The sequence below is a fragment of the Bos grunniens genome, chromosome 6, assembly GCF_055505025.1.
Source record: "Bos grunniens cultivar Pamir isolate PY7600 chromosome 6, Bosgru_T2T1.0, whole genome shotgun sequence".
Lineage (NCBI taxonomy): Eukaryota > Metazoa > Chordata > Mammalia > Artiodactyla > Bovidae > Bos > Bos grunniens.
Window position 1 is genome coordinate 72,682,882 of NC_141170.1, and position 17,067 is coordinate 72,699,948.

General features: G+C 38.9%; 1 protein-coding gene and 1 non-coding gene across 20 annotated transcripts in view; one reads left to right on the top strand and one right to left on the bottom strand.

The window, feature by feature from the left end:
* The window catches only part of RBPJ (recombination signal binding protein for immunoglobulin kappa J region), a 242,818-nt gene that overhangs the window by 75,515 nt on the left and 150,236 nt on the right, over positions 1 to 17,067 (bottom strand). The window lies entirely within an intron of this gene.
* LOC147370864 (U6 spliceosomal RNA) lies at positions 5,850 to 5,953 on the top strand. The gene has a single exon (XR_015166329.1). It is a non-coding gene; the product is annotated as a U6 spliceosomal RNA (small nuclear RNA).

Sequence of the window (17,067 nt, forward strand, 5' to 3'; positions counted from 1 at the left end):
AAATTCACTCTACTTTTGCTTCAAGCTTGGCACTCTATAGTTGTAAGAAGAATGAACACTCAAGCTACACAAACGAAATAAAAGAAGTAATACACACATGTATGTCATAAAGCAATTAACATTGCTTTAGGATGACTGTTCAGGAAACTTTTAATAAAAGCAAGCCATAAAAAGAGCTTCCAAGGAAAGAAAGTAGTTGGGAGAGGTTTGCTATACTCTGGGTTTGTGGAACAGCTTGTATAAAGGTTAACAGGCAAGGAATGGAAGATGACAGAAGTTTCCCAGCTAGAGCTAAAAAGCACATTCTAAGGAAAAACAGAAATTATCTCCTGCTTAAAAGGGTAGATTCAACAGATGAATCTCAGAAAAACTACATATTCCTGAGATTTAGATTTATTGCAGGTTGTAGGGAATACAGATTCCAAAATACAGGTAACTCTTCGGAAAGCTAGAAATAGTGGCATAACTGAATACAGAAAAGAATTCTTCCAGGGCAGGTGGGAAAATAATAATGAACAAAAGAAACAAGGGACCTAGTCCACTGAATCACTGCAGCCACAATCATCTTTTAAACTGATCATTTCCCTCCTCTAGCTTAAAACCTTTCAAAGCCTCTGTATGTGTTACAACCTCCTGGAAGGAAATCCACATTGTTTCCTACACTCTGTCCCTCCAAATAAACATATCCTATATGTAACTATCAGGTTAATGTTCCTGAAGTGCAGTTCCTCTCTTACACAGGAAGAATAATGTGAACTATTGAGAACTAAGGCAGGCTTTAAATACATTAGAGAATAAAGAACAAAAGCCCAATGTTTACTCATTATCTCATTTTTAATAATCTCATTTTATTGGGGAGAAAACTGACACTCTGTGGTCAAATGATTGACCCAAGAAAACACACAATATGAGAAAAGAACTAGGACTTAGATCTAGACCCTCCAGTTGGAATTGCAACACTTTTTCTACACAATGTTGTCGTAAATATTACTGGAGAAAAGACGTGGTACTGGAGCTACCACTGTTGATAATATGCCAGGAACTAAGCTAGGGACTTGTGTGTGTGCATGTGCTAAGTCACTTTATTTACATCTCACTCTGGGCCACTCTATGTACCGTAACCTGCCAGGCTTCTCTGTCCTGGGATTCACCAGATAAGAACACTGGAGTGGGTTTGCCATGCCCTCTTCCGGGGGATCTTCCCAAACCAGGGATCGAAGCTGCATCTCTTATATCTCCTGCGTTGGAAGGCAGGTTCTTTACCAGTAGCAACACCTAAGAAGCCTCATGCTAGGAACCTAATGGTATTTTATTTCATCCTGATCGAAGACTGACTAGTGGCCTCTTTTACAGACTGAGGCTCCTGGAGATTTGAGCACTAATTTATTCAACATAATGCATCAAAGACTCAAAGTGATTGGTCTAATATCCCCTCTCATGTGTCCAACTCTAAAACCCACATTCATGTTGCTATGCTAATCTATCTCCCAGAAGCAATCAGAAGAAATCAAGTCCAACACTGAAGCTTTATTCTTCAACCTGGCTGATATAACAATAATCTAATTTTATAAATGCATCTTAATCAAAATGTAGGCAGTGTATATAAATAGATTTTTTATCTATAATTTAACAAGAGAGTATATGCACATTCACTAAAGCCACTAAGAACGATTAGAATCATATTTAATTGTTCAAGTCAGAAAGTTCATTTGATTCCTACAAATGAGATCCAGGTTGTTCATGAACTCATGCACACGAAAGATCTTTTAAAGCTGACTTGTAAATCGTAGTAGTTATAACTTTTGGTTGACAAAACAAAAATAAGCATGAAATTTATTTCCCTTAAGAAGCTGTACTGTCATGTTTCTCCATGGACTGCTCCCAGTCTTAGCCTCATGATGAGCAAACCATGTACTAGCTGAGGATTTTCAGTCAAATATCAGTTAATTTTTCTATACAGAAAACAGGACCTATTTATAGCACAGGAAACTCTATTCAGTACTCTTCAATAACCTAAATGGCAAAAGAATCTGAAAAACAGCTACATGTACATGTATATGGGGCTTCCCCGATGGCTCAGTGTAAAGAATCTACCTTTAATGCAGGAGACGCAGGAGACCCAGGTTCCATCCCTGGGCTGGTAAGATACCCTGGAGAAGGAAATGGCAACCCACTCCAGTATTCTTCCTGGGAAAATCCCATGAACAGAGGAGCCCAGCAAGCTACTGTCCATAGGGTTCCAAAGAGTCGAACACAACTGAGCACACACACTGTGTATGTATAACCAAAACATTGTGCTGTACATCCGAAACTAGCACAATAATGTAAATCAACTATACTCCAATATAAAATAAAAGCTAAAAAAATACTCCAAAGACTTTACCTGTCACATACTGTTTTACAGCATCCCAAATTTTATTACTCTCAAACCACCAGAAATCTCAACAGAAAACTTTTAAAAGATCATCAAAAGGTATTACAGAAACTTGCCAGCTTTTAAAATATACCTAGGTAGACTTATTTTAGAAGAAACTTGAGTTTGGGGACTTCCCTGGGTGGTCCAGTGGTTAAGAATCCACCTTGCAATGCAGGAGACTTGGGTTAAATCCCTGGTCGGAGAACTAAGATTACATATGCTGAGGAACAACTAAGCCCATGAGCTACAACTAAGAGCCAACACAGCCAAATAAATAAATCGAATTAAAATTTGAAGATTAAAAAAAAAAAAAAAGAAAGAAACGGAGTTTTGTTGAGGAAGAACACAATATTAAGAAGTATGAAAGAAAAAAGGTGCTGGGTTTGGTTTAATTGTACATATGCAACAGCTTCTCCCTGACCCAGTTTCTGGTCTCCTCCAGACAACATTTGTTCTAGCCACACGGGACATGTGTACACTTCTCAGAACACACCATGGTGTTTCAGATCTGTGGACCTTTGCCCCACCCTTCCATATCCACAAACTGCAGTAGTAGTGGGCAAAACAGAATTTAACATCACATGATATTTAACAGGAAAAGAATAAAGAGGAGGTGAAATAGGTGAGATCTCGACAAGTTAAAAAACTTTTTAATGTTTTCAGTGCTTACAATAGATGACATACTACATACTGAGCTAAGTTAGTGCTTTTACATAAATTCTCACAGGCTATTATATATAAGAAGTTTTTAAGAAGAAAAGTTCTAACTACTGAGTTCATGATGCAATGTGTTTTTACTTAGATACCATAATTTGGGGAATGTGTTTTACAGAACTTTAATTTTAAATGAGTTGTCAATCAAGTACTCAAAAACAGTCCTGTTAAATAATGACAGCAAAGTAACCACTGCTACTATCTAAAGTATGAAAATCATGTATTCTAGGTATTTAAGTTCTAAGCTCCTTTATGTCAGTGCTAATAAAGGTTTCAATTCTAAAGCTAAATCTGGTTTGAGCAACTTTCAAAGAATCTTTCCAAGAATGATAAACTATTCCAATTCCCATCTTGATAGTAAAACTGTAACTCCTTTTCCAATTAAACACTGGAGGCCAGGGGACTTCAAGCACCTATAGCTAACAGGTTAAACTCAAGATCAGTGAGACCCACTATCTAAAAGACATTTGAGATCTAGCAATTCTGGAAGATGCAACATTCAGCTAATATTACTTTTGAGGAGTTCCCAAATGGGGAAGCCCTTTTCTCAATATGTATATCCTAATTTTCAGCAACATCATTAAAAACTAGCTAAGCGCCTGCTGCTGCTGCTGCTGCTCTTAAAGTGACAAACACCCAGGGGTCAACTAGAATATGGTTGAATTTTTTGCTAGAAATCTAGATGGCACAGTATGGACAAATATAATTTAAATATAAACACACACATGCATACATACACACACACAACTGTCCTTTTCAAATAGATTAGTGTTAGCAAGTTGCTACCTGTCTAAGCTAGGAGGGTGGGGAAAATGAACAGGGAGATGGAAGGTACACTGTTCAAGTGCTGAGTAAAGGACATCAGGCAGGAAAAGTAGTAATACAGTAAATCAGCTCATGAAAACTACTAGACATTTACTCAAAACAAGCAGATACAGCCATCAGCAGACATTTCTTTCCCTTCTAGGATATGAGAGGAAGCTAAGGAAGAAACACTAAAGAGGCTGAACCAAATCTACCTCTACTTTCTTTAAGGTATATACTTACAAAAATGGTTATGAGTGAACTGAGTTTCTCCATATCATTTTGTTTCTCCTTCAGTTTACTTGCTTAGGTCTCTTTTTGTTTAAAATAAAATGTAAATTTTGGTGGCTTGAAAAACTGTGTGGTCATGAGTATAAAAGAATGAGCTGATCAAGTTCTGGACTTGGCAGTGAAGAGACATAGGTTAGAAACTCACCAGAAGGGTAATTTCTGACCGATCACAACTTCTCTGTAGATAATAACAGAATAAAACTACAATAATAATGCTTAAATGCTGCTTAAATGTGAAAGTACCTAGATCACTGCCCATTAGAGTAAAGCATAAACATTACTGACTTTGAAGGCACAATCTGATAATCAGTTACCACTAATGTCGCAATTCTAAAGTCAAAACATTTTCCTATAAATTTTTTATTTAATGTTCAAGAAATACTTATGCTTGTTTTAAATTTTTCACACTTTTATGTTTATTTCAATTATGTCAATGATGATCCAATCTGTGGCTCTAATTCATGCCTTCAAGCATTTTCCTTTCTCTTGATAAATTCATTAATTCAACAAATATTTTAACATTTACAATGTGCCACGCCTTTTCAAAGTACTGAGAATATCTTTGTGTATAAATCAAGACCAAAATCCTTGGCAGCAGTTTACAATGTATTGATAATTAGAATGTTAGATAGTGGCAAACACTATGGACAGAAAGAGAAGGAAAGGATAAGGGAGACAGGGGGTGAGGTATACAATTTTAAATAAGCCCTCAATGAGGTAATATTTGAGCAAAGATCTGAAGGAGGTGGTGAAAGGAAGATTTCCTGCAAAGGGAATAAACAGCAGGTCCAAGGGCCTCAAAGCAGGAGTGTTTCGGCGAGGAAGAGATTTCAAGAGGTTAGGAGACAAGAGATTATGGGAGTTTGTGTGAGTACAGGTCGGGGTGTGCATGTACATGTTGTAGGGAACATCAGGAAGGTTTTGAGCTTTTTACCCCAAATTTTGAGTCAAAGAAGATGAAGATCTGAAGAGAGGAAGGTCAGCGTGAACTTGGCTATGGAGCAGAGAAAGAGAAAAGGCATACGAGAAGCAGCAGAAGAAACTAGTTAAGAGGCTATGGGACTATGTAGGTTAAAGATGACAAAGCCTCACACAGGATAGAAGCTGTTTGAAGTTTCAGAACCTCCAGACATATTTTAAAGACAAAACCAACTACATCTGATGATACTGTGGATCATGGAGATGAAGCAAAAAGAGGACTAGGACAATGGCGACTCCAAGGTTTCTAGCCTAAGTGACCCAAAGGATGGAGTTACTTCATGAAATGAGGAAAACCTAAGGAGAAGATGAGGGGGGGTTCATTTCTTAATTTTGTATCTGTATGAGACTGTGGTTGTTTACCAAACTTTTGGTGATGTAAGTTATCATTATGCTGCATACCGTAAACTTATGTAAGCTATATGTCAATTATATCTCAATAAAACTGAGAGACAAAATACATTAGGGAAAAAGAAGGGGGTTTTGGTAGTTCAGTTTAGATATAATAAATTGGACGTGCTCAGATATTCTAACAGAGTTTACTACAGTTTATCAGAACTTTCTGTGGAGTAAGGTGATATGATGAGTCAGGTTAGTCTATTTAGTTCTTGGTTGCAGTTCGAATTTTTTAAAAATGAGGTAAATGGTTCTCACATTGGCAGCACACATACTAAGACTAGAATGATACAGAGATTAGCATGACCCCTGGGCAAGGATGACACACAAATTCATGAAGCACTCCATATTTTGAAAAACCAAAAACGGGGGTAAATGTATTATTTATTAAACAAATGTTCTAGTAATATCAGTAATTATGCATCTTCTTGCCATCTATATCTGTCAATGTTAAATAAACAATAATGTGGTAAACATATTTAAGAAAATCTCTACTTATACAGACTAACTTAGAGACAGTCCAAGCACTGCAGAGGTTAAAATAATAAAGGCAATCTCAGCTAAGAACAGGAGCCTATTATCTGATGATCACCAGTCACCAAAATGCTTCTCAGTCTGAATCCCACAGATTAGAAGGAAACTTAACAGACAACATATATGAAGTGCTTTCCACTTGACACTAAGCATCTCATTTAAATTACCAACTACCTTCCAGTAGCTCATAAGGCTGAAAGAAGTTATTAAAGCTAAAGGATGGTCCTATAACTTCAGCCATCCTAGAAAGAACTAGTTTGAAAGTCTCTAAGGACTTCTTTTTGTCTATTGCTTTAATTTTCCATCACCATGCTTCACCTACATTTTGTATTCTCTTCATGCTCTTCCATTTCCTAATGCCAAATGTTATAAAAGTTTGATGTGCAGCAATGTTTGGGTATATATTTTAATAGGAAAGGAACATGAAAGAAAATCATGTATTAAAGAGTTCTAAAACGTGACACATGTTTCTGAGATGGAATTGTGTTGAAATGTATTAATAGAAGTCACATTTTCAGGCTGTAGGCCTAGAATTACAACTTTGCTAAACAGAAAAGAACTGCAGAGAATCTGGGAAGTATGTGTCTTCTAGGGAGAAAGGTATAAAAAGATAAAGGAACCTCTGTGATACACTTGATATTCTTGATAGTTCTGTGATATTCTCACCTCACTCTCATTTTAACTTCAATTAGAAAATTACTGCCACAAAGTATCAAGATTTTAGACACTTGAACAATTCAGTTCAGTTCAGTTCAGTCCAGCTGCTCAGTTGTGTCTGACTCTTTGCAACCCCATGAACCGCAGCACACCAGGCCTCCCTGTCCATAACCAATTCCTGGAGTTCACTCAGACTCACGTCCATCGAGTCAGTCATGCCATCCAGCCATCTCATCCTCTGTCGTCCCCTTCTCCTCCTGCCCCCAATTCCTCCCAGAATCAGAGTCTTTTCCAGTGAGTCAACTCTTCGCATGAGGTGGCCAAAGTATTGGAGTTTCAGCTTTAGCATCAGTCCTTCCAAAGAACACCCAGGACTGATCTCTTTTAGAATGGACTGGTTGGACAGGTTATAACTCCTCCCTATTTTAGGTTACATTTATCAACCAAGTTATTTCATCAGATGCAGGGGCTGTTTTATTTCACCTATCTAATAGTTTAAATTCTTCAAACAGTTCTTAAGTCAATCATGTAATACTAGGACATGTATTATAACACCATCTCTGTTTTGGGCACTTCAGAGTGCACAAAATTTTGTACATTTTACTAACTGTCACAATTATCCAATGATTATATTTAAAGCCTCAAGTCATCTATGTCCAGTCTAACATTATATTATACCTTTGACCACTGTGGTGTCTACCACTAGTAGGATAAGCATTTTAAGTCATTTTTCCAACAGCCATAATATATTTGAGTTGTAAAAAGTAAAATCATCCCTGTGGCAGCAAACACTATTTTCAAACAGTGGGTCTCTACAGGAGTGTAGTGCTTTGCATAGTTTTATCAAATTTAATTTTACCGTATCCACTTTTCAATAACAAACAAAAAACCCAAGATTCCTCCCACCAAAAACCAACAAACAAAAAACTCAAACAAACGCAACCTAAATGTCTACCAGGAGATGGATGGATTTTTAAAATGTGGTAGTACATGCATACAATTAAACACTATTCTACCTTAAAAAGGCAGGAAATTCTGACACATGCTACAACATGGATGAACCTTGAAGACCTCATGTTAAGTGAAATAAGCCAGTCACAAAAGGAGAATACTGTATGACTCCACTCACATGAGGTACGTAGAACAGTCAAATTTCATAGAGACAGAAAGCAGAATGGTAGTTACAAAGGGCTCAAGATAGGGGGGAAGAGAGTTAATTAATAGGTTCAGAGTTTCAGTTTCGGAGGATGGAAAAAGTTCTGAACGATAGGCTATGGTTTTTCCAGTGGTCATGTATGGATGTGAGAGTTGGACTGTGAAGAAGGCTGAGCGCCGAAGACCTGATGCTTTTGAATAAACTGTGGTGTTGGAGAAGACTCTTGAGAGTCCCTTGGACTACAAGGAGATCCAACCAGTCCATTCTGAAGGAGATCAGCCCTGGGATTTCTTTGGAAGGAATGATGCTAAAGCTGAAGCTCCAGTCCTTTGGCCACCTCATGCGAAGAGTTGACTCATTGGAAAAGACTCTGATGTTGAGAGGGATTGGGGGCAGGAGGAGAAGGGGACGACAGAGGATGAGATGGCTGGATGGCATCACTGACTCGATGGATGTGAGTCTCAGGGAACCCCGGGAGTTGTTGATGGACAGGGAGGCCTGGCTTGCTGCAGTTCATGGGGTGGCAAAGAGTCGCACACGACTGAGTAACTGAACTGAACTAAACTGAATACCACTGAACTGTACAGCTAAAAATGGTTAAAAAAAATAAGTCTTATTTTACATACATTTTGCTCAATTAAAAAAACTGAAGACACCTCGTGCAAATACACCAACAGTGGATAGTAAACTATCTTCCTTGTATTTTAAGAAACTTTCCCTTTATCACAAATCTATTTCTCATCCTATTTTTGTAAATGGTGCCAGGAAAATTCCTTTTTTTTTTTTTTGCTACACTACATGGCTTGCAGAATCTTAGTTCCCCAACCAGGGATGGAACCCAGGCCCACCAAATCCTAACCACTGGACCACCAGGGAATTCCCAAGAAAAGTAATTCTAAATGTACACTAAGAACTCAAGAATCATTAACTTTTTAAAGTAAACATTATACTATACAAATACAGTAATATGAGCCCACCTGTCCTGAAGAAAACCCAAACTACATTCATATACTTTTATATGCATTTAGATACATGGAAAATTGGAAGAATATATCTCAAAATTTTAAAACTGGTTACCTCTGGAGAAGGAAGTAGAACTAGAGGCTTCTAAATTACCATAATAATGATACAAGAATATATTCTCATGTTAATTGTGTAACATTCCAAATGGGTTACAAACAGGCACAAAGAGATACATAGATTATCTCTCTCATTCCTGATCTACCTGGCCTAATCTAGTTCCTACTCTATTTACCCAAAGATACAAAATTTAACTGAATGGCAGTGGCTACGCAGAACAGAAGCACAAGCAGCCTAACTTGGCACAGACCTACGGTGGCCCAGGCTCCCTAACGACATTCACGGTTGCCAGGGACACACTTCTCAGGCCCAGTCTAGCAGAGCTGACTAGACAGCCACATTTTCACTCGGCCACTACTTAGTCTTACCCTTCTATTGATTCTGTTTTCTTCCATTTTAAAGGAATCTTTACAAACATTGGGCACTTGCAGTTTTTAAAACTAATCTGTCTCCTACAAGAACTACGTGTCCTGACAGGGAGGGTCAGAGAACAGACAGTATCCCAGGTATTCCTGAACAAAATATCCTGCCTCCAGATTCCCAGAACTCATCTTTCTCTAGTATAATTTGAAAGTTTAAGGGAATTCCCTGGCAGTCCAGTGTTTAGGACTTGGCATTTTCACTGTTTGAGGGCTTAGCTTCCAGTCCTGGTCAGGGAACTAAGATCCCAAACTAAGATCCCAAGCCAAATGGCATGGCAAGGGGGGAAAAAAAGGTTTAAAAATAATAAGAGTAAGAAATCCTTCAAAAAGCCATTGATGAAATCCCCAGTCCTAAGTAATCATTCCTTATTTTTATGTACTTGCAAAATGTCTCTATTATAGGAGTCACCGTGTTCTACTTCATATTAGTTATAAGCATAGCTGGATTCCCCACTAAAGCACAAAGACTAAACTGTCTTGACCCATCCTTTATAAACTTAAGTTATTCAAAGATATTACCTGTTCTCAAGAAATGACTCCTTTTCTTCAAGAAAAGAATAGAATTTTTTGAACATAGTTCCATGCATGATACTAGGTACTAGCTCACAGACATGATGTTCAATTTCAGAATAACATTGTCAATAAGCAATTTCAAATCAAATAAAAAGGATCAATGAGAAGATGTCATAAATTTCCATTTCAACTTATTTGGTTAACTGAAAGCTTTGAGTTGAAAAAGAGATTATAATCTCAAAAACCACTACAAGTCACTGGCAAAAGCCAGATATCCTGGAATGTGAAGTCAAGTGGGCCTTAGAAAGCATCACTACAAACAAAGCTAGAGGTGATGGAATTCCAGTTGAGCTATTCCAAATCCTGAAAGATGATGCTGTGAAAGTGCTGCACTCAATATGCCAGCAAATTTGGAAAACTCAGCAGTGGCCACAGGACTGGAAAAGGTCAGTTTTCATTCCAATCCCAAAGAAAGGCAATGCCAAAGAATGCTCAAACTACCGCACGACTGCACTCATCTCACATGCTAGGAAAGTAATGCTCAAAATTCTCCAAGCCAGGCTTCAGCAATATGTGAACCGTGAACTTCCAGATGTTCAAGCTGTTTTTAGAAAAGGCAGAGGAACCAGAGATCAAATTGCCAACATCTGATGGATTATGGAAAAAGCAAGAGAGCTCCAGAAAAGCATCTATTTCTGCTTTATTGACTATGCCAAAGCCTTTGTGTGGATCATAACAAACTGTGGGAAATTCTTAAAGAGATGGGAATACCAGACCACCTGATCTGCCTCTTGAGAAATTTGTATGCAGGTCAGGAAGCAACAGTTAGAACTGGACATGGAACAACAGACTGGTTCCAAATAGGAAAAGGAGTTTGTCAAGGCTGTATATTGTCACCCGGTTTATTTAACTTATATGCAAAGTACATCATGAGAAACACTGGACTGGAAGAAACACAAGCTGGAATCAAGATTGCTGGGAGAAATATCAATCACCTCAGATATGCAGATGACACCACCCTTATGGCAGAAAGTAAAGAGGAACTCAAAAGCCTCTTGATGAAAGTGAAAGTGGAGAGTGAAAAAGTTGGCTTAAAGCTCAACATTCAGAAAGCGAAGATCATGGCCTCCGGTCCCATCACTTCATGGGAAATAGATGGGGAAACAGTGGAAAGAGTGTCAGACTTCATTTTTCTGGGCTCCAAAATCACTGCAGATGGTGACTGCAGCCATGAAATTAAAAGACGCTTACTCCTTGGAAGGAAAGTTACGACCAACCTAGATAGCATATTCAAACGCAGAGACATTACTTTGCCAACAAAGGTTCGTCTAGTCAAGGCTATGGTTTTTCCTGTGGTCATGTATGGATGTGAGAGTTGGACTGTGAAGAAGGCTGAGCGCCGAAGACCTGATGCTTTTGAACTGTGGTGTTGGAGAAGACTCTTGAGAGTCCCTTGGACTGCAAGGAGATCCAACCAGTCCATTCTGAAGGAGATCAGCCCTGGGATTTCTTTGGAAGGACTGATGCTAAAGCTGAAGCTCCAGTCCTTTGGCCACCTCATGCGAAGAGCTGACTCATTGGAAAAGACTCTGATGCTGGGAGGGATTGGGGGCAAGAGGAGAAGGGGACGACAGAGGATGAGATGGTTTGATGGCATCACTGACTCGATGGACGTGAGTCTCAGCGAACTCCGGGAGCTGGCAATTGACAGGGAGGCCTGGCATGCTGCAATTCATGGGGTCGCAAAGAGTCGGACATGACTGAGCGACTGATCTGATCTGATCTGAAGCAGAAAAGAAGTTCATCTCCTTTGCAACTAAAGGGAAAAAAATCTGTTTATATCCCTTTACATCACATAAGCCTAAATACAATTACAGGTTCTGCATGTTCTGATTATTTTACCAGTTTCCTATGTAAAACTGTCAAAAAAATGAAAATACAAATCTCATTTATCATATATTTTGTGTCTATTTTCCTCGTAACCCACATTTGACAGTATGAAGAAAATCCTGCCTTCTTATAAGTATTTAATATTAAATAAAATTGATAAGGATCTAAAAATCATTTGAGAAATGTTAAACTTGCTGAAAATATTCCTTGGTACTGGTATATGCTATGCTTTGCTCTGAATAGTATTATGAATTATAAATGACAACTGCCAATAAGAGCTAATACTTACTATCAGTAAATACGGTGTGTAAAAAAGACTCTCAGGTCTTATCTCCTTTACTTACAACCAAACTTCCATGGGCAGGTATAATAAATTAGTTCCACTTTACAGAAATAGAAATTGAGGTTTAAAGAAGTAACTTGCAAGAAAATGATTTTTAAGAGGTACAGCCAGAGTTCAAAGCTAGATCTTCCTGACTTCAAAACTAATACAGTTGATCCTTGAACAACACGGTTTGAACTGTGCGGGTCCAGTTATACAGGGATTTTTTTTTTTCCTCCAATAAACATGCACTATAGTACCACGCAATCCATGGCTGGATGAATCTGAGGATGAGCAACTACGGGTACAGAGAGCTGAACCGCAAAGTTTCATGGGGATTCTCCACTGTACAGGGGTCTGGCGCCACTAACCCCCAAGTTGTTCATGGATCAACTGAATTCACCTGCCACTCATCCTACACATTTAACAAATTATATCAGAATAAGTCTGTTCTGCTACAATGTATGTTTCTTTGCTGTGAGTTACTTCTTAGGCAACTACAGTGTGGAATGATGCTGGTGTAAAAGGAATTCATGATGCTTCATACACTGTTTTTCCTAGCATATTAAATGTCTTAAGCCAACTGAGGAAAGCTTTTTCACAAACAAACATAAAAGCTTAGTAATAGATTAATATTTTAAGGAAAAAGCCCTGAAAATCTACAAAAGTACTTTTCTTTATTATAAATAGTTGGTTTAGTAGCTCAGTAATTGTTCTTCTTTCAGTTTGGGTCAACCTATCTGCCAAAGCTGCCTGTGCAAATGAAGCAAAAACAACAACAACAACAACCTTCCAGTAATAAAACAATGGGTTAATGAAGAATGCTACACATAAAATTAACTTTTCATTTTAATGAAGATAGCCTCTTAGAAGCAGTGCCCTTCCAGGACCTACAACTAGAAGAGGCTGAGCCTAACATTTGAGATTCCACAGACTGACAGTAAAAAAAGGTACAAATCCTAGTCTTTTTATTATTAGGATTGCTATTGTTTTTAGTTATTATCCAAGATCAGAGTTTCAGGGAATTTCACTAGTCTGTCTCAACTCTTTTTTCGCCCATGAGCTTATTCCTTTCACTGCACAAATCTGCAAGTCTCAAGTTTTGTTAAGCTACATAGTCGTCCCTCAGTATTTGCAGGTGATTGGTTCCAGGACCCCCTCAGATACCAAAATCTACAGATGCCCAAGCACCATATAAAAAATAACACAGTATTTGCATAAAACCTGTGTATATCCTCATCTCTAGATTACTTATAGTACCTAATATAATGTGAAAAGAAAGTGAAGTTCCTCAGTCATATCTGACTCTGCAACTCCATGCACTGTAGCCCACCAGACTCCTCACTGCATGGGATTTTAAAGACAAGAATACTGGAGTGGGTTGCCATTTCCTTCTCCAGGGGATCTTCCCAACCGAGGGATGGAACCCGGTCTCCTACATTGCAGGCAGACTCTTTACCATATCAGCTTCCAGGGAAGCCCCATTTTTCCAATGAAATACAATGCAAATATCCATAAATACTATATAAAAAGCTCTGCCAAAAAAAAAAAAAAAAGCTCTGCCAGCAAGTGGCAAATTCAAATTTTGCTTTTTAGGAACTTTTGGAATTTTTTCCCACTAAATAGTTTCGAATCATGATTGACCTTTCAGATGCAGAATCTGCAGATACAAAGTGAAAGTGTTAGTCACTCAGTCATGTCCTACTGTTTACAATCCCAAGGACTGTAGCCCCCCAGGCACCTCTGTCCATGGAATTCTCCAGGCAAGAATACTGCAGTGGGTTTGCCATTTCCTTCTCCCTTCTTTCTCTTCCCGACCAGGGACTGAACCTGGATCTCCTGCAATGCAGGCAGATTCTTTACTGTCTGAGCCACCAAGCAAGTTTGGCAGCAACTCCAGTGTGCATTATACAAAACATCCCTTATGAACCTTTAGTACATGGACTGACCAAAATGCCACAGATAGTTTTTTGTGAGGTAAACTCCAATGCTATAGAGAAAATAATGTGTGTTAAAACTGCTCCACTAGGAGTAAAATGCAGCAGGAGTGATTAATGATACTTTGATGATTTTTTATTGATCTTTAAACAAAGATCAATGTAGACATGAGAAACACACATACCCCAACACAGCTCTTAATGTATTTCATTTCTTAACAACTAGAGAAGATGATCCTATGGAGAATGATTCTACTGAATAATCTAAGGCTATTCAGCTTACATGAATTTCCAAAGCTATAAATACAGCATCAAAACAAAAAGCTCACATAGAAAGATAAACATAATTTGCCTAGAAAACAGGACGTATAAAATATATATTTTCATACACAATTGCCCAGAATTAATTGTTTATAACAAAGCATTCTCGGAAAAAATTACCCAAGTGATACCCGGAGACCTAAGTTAAGTGACTAAATATAGGTTTAGGTTCTGATAACTAATTGCCACACCAACAAACAATCCACTGATCACCAGAAAGGTATCCTACAATTCAACTCAATTCTGACACTACCTACCCAGATTTGCATAAAACCTATGCACATCCTCATCTCTAGATTACTTATAATACCTAATACAATGTGAAAGGAAAGTGAAAGTGTTAGTAGCTCAGTCATGTCTGACTCTTTGCAACTCCATGCACTGTAGCCCACCAGACTCCTCCATGCATGGGATTTTAAAGACTGGATGGAACTCTGGTTTCAGAGGTTCCAATGACCTTCACCTGGGGTTTCAGAAGCCAGCCTCAAGCCCAGGTTATTACCTGTGTTTCTGACCAATCACCTATACAGATCAGAGGTTCCCATGACCCCCTCCTTCAGTTCAGTTCAGTCGCTCAGTCGTGCCCGACTCTTTGCGACCCCATGGGCTGCAGCACGTCCTCCCTGGAAGACTAATTTGCTAGAGTGGCTCACGCTTAATACATTCAGCTCAGCTCAGTTCACTCAGTCATGTCCGACTCTTGCAACCCCATGGACTCCACCATGCCAGGCCTCACTGTCCATCACCAACTACCAGAGCTTACTCAAACTCATGTCCTTTGAGTCAGTGATGCCATCCAACTCATCCTCTGTCGTCCCTTCTTCTCCCGCCTTCAATCTTTCCCAGCGTCAGGGCCTTTTCCAATGAGTCAGTTCTTCACATCAGGTGGCCAAAGTACTGGAGTTTCAGCTTCAGCATCAGTCCTTCCAATGAATATTTAGGACTGATTTCCTTTAGGATGGACTGGTTGGATCTTCCTGCTGTCCAGGGGACTCTCAAGAGACTTCTCCAACACCACAGTTCAAAAGCATCAATTCTTCAGCTCTCAGCTTTAAGGTCCAACTCTCACATCCATACATGACTACTGGAAAAACCATAGCTTGGACTAGATGGATCTTTGTTGGCAAAGTAATATCTCTGCTTTTTAATATGCTGTTTAGGTTGGTCATATCTTTTCTTCCAAAGAGTAAGCATCTTTTTTTAATTTCATGGCTGCAGTCACCATCTGCAGTAATTCTGGAGCTCAGAAAAATAAATTCTGTCACTGTTTCCACTGTTTCCCCATCTATTTGCCATGAAGTGATGGGACCAGATGTCACATCTTAGTTTTCTGAATGTGGAGTTTTAGGCCAATGTTTCCACTCTCCTCTTTCACTTTCGTCAAGAGATTCTTTAGTTCTTCGCTTTCTGCCATAAGTGTGGTGTCATCTGCATATCTGAGGTTATTGATATTTCTCCCGGCAATCTTGATTCCATCTTGTGCTTCATCCAGTCCAGCGTTTCTCATGATGTACTCTGCATATAAATAAGCAAGGTGACAATATACAGCCTTGACGTACTCCTTTCCCAATTTGGAACCAGTCTGTTGTTCCATGTCCAGTTCTAACTATTGCTTCCTGACCTGCATAGAGATTTCTCAAGAGGCAGGTCAGATGGTCTGGTATTCCCATCTCTTTAAGAATTTCCCACAGTTTGTTGTGATCCACACAAAGGCTTTGGCATAGTCAATAAAGCAGAAATAGATGCTTTTCTGGAACTCTCTTGCTTTTTTGATGATCCAAGGGATGTTGGCAATTTGATCTCTGGTTCCTCTGCCTTTTCTAAATCCAGCTTGAACATCTGGAAGTTCACGGTTCCTGTACTGTTGAAGCCTGGCTTGGAGAATTTTGAGCATTACCTTGCTAGAGTGTGAGATGAGTGCAGTCGTGCGGTAGTTTGAGCATTCTTTGGCATTGTCTTTCTTTGGGATTGGAATGAAAACTGACCTTTTCCAGTCCTGAGTTTTCCAAATTTGCTGGCATATTGAGTGCAGCACTTTCACAGCATCATCTTTCAGGATTTGAAATAGCTCAACTGGAATTCCATCACCTCCACTAGCTTTGTTCATAGTGATGCTTTCTAAGGCCCACTTTGCACTCCAGGATGTCTGGCTCTAGGTGAGTGATCACACCATCGTGGTTACCTGGGTCATGAAGATCTTTTTTGTACAGTTCTGTGTATTCCTGCCACCTCTTACATTTTCTGCTTCTGTTAGGTCCATACCATTTCTGTCCTTTATTGTGCCCATCTTTGCATGAAATAGTCCCTTGGTGTCTGTAATTTTCTTGAAGAGATCTCTAGTCTTTCCCATTCTATTGTTGTCCTCTATTTCTTTGCACTGATCACTGAGGAAAGATTTCTTATCTCTCCTTGCTATTCTTTGGAACTCTGCATTCAAATGGGTATATCTTTCCTGTTTTCCTTTGCCTTTCTCTTCTTTCCTTTCACAGCTATTTGTAAGGCCTCCTCAGACAACCATTTTGCCTTTTTGCATTTCTTTTTCTTGGAGATGGTCTTGATCCCTGCCTCCTGTACAATGTCACGAACCTCTGTCCATAGTTCTTCAGGCACTCTGTCTATCAGATCTAATCCCTTGA